Source organism: Mandrillus leucophaeus, unplaced genomic scaffold (assembly GCF_000951045.1).
Source record: "Mandrillus leucophaeus isolate KB7577 unplaced genomic scaffold, Mleu.le_1.0 Scaffold3, whole genome shotgun sequence".
Taxonomy (NCBI): Eukaryota; Metazoa; Chordata; class Mammalia; order Primates; family Cercopithecidae; genus Mandrillus; species Mandrillus leucophaeus.
In genome coordinates this window covers 10,784,862-10,785,314 of record NW_012103142.1, presented here as the reverse complement: position 1 = coordinate 10,785,314, position 453 = coordinate 10,784,862, and positions in this window count along the sequence as shown.

The window sequence follows — 453 nt, the reverse complement described above, 5'->3', positions numbered from 1 at the left end:
CTCCACTAACCCTTTTATTGTCTATAGAATCTCAGAGCTGGAGGAACCCCAAAGATGTGTAATCATTCTTAACTGTTTATTTTTAGCACACAGACTGCCTTGAATGGGGCTGTCCATGCCCAAGTAATGAAACCTTGGGCTCACTCTGATCCTACAGATGCATCTTTGGCAACAGGTTTAGAAAGCCTGGATTGGGGCCGGGCATGGTGGCTCATGCCTGTAATCCCAGCATTTTGGGAGGTTAAGGCAACGGATCACCTGAGGTCAGGGGTTCGAGACCAGCCTGGCCAACATGGCAAAACATCATCTCTACTAAAAAATACAAAAATTAGCTGGGCATGGTAGCAGGTGCCTGTAATCCTAGCTATTCAGAAGGCTAAGGCAGGGAGAATTGCTTGAACCTGGGAAGCAGAGGGTGCAGTGAGCTGAGATTGTGCCACTGCACTCCAGCCT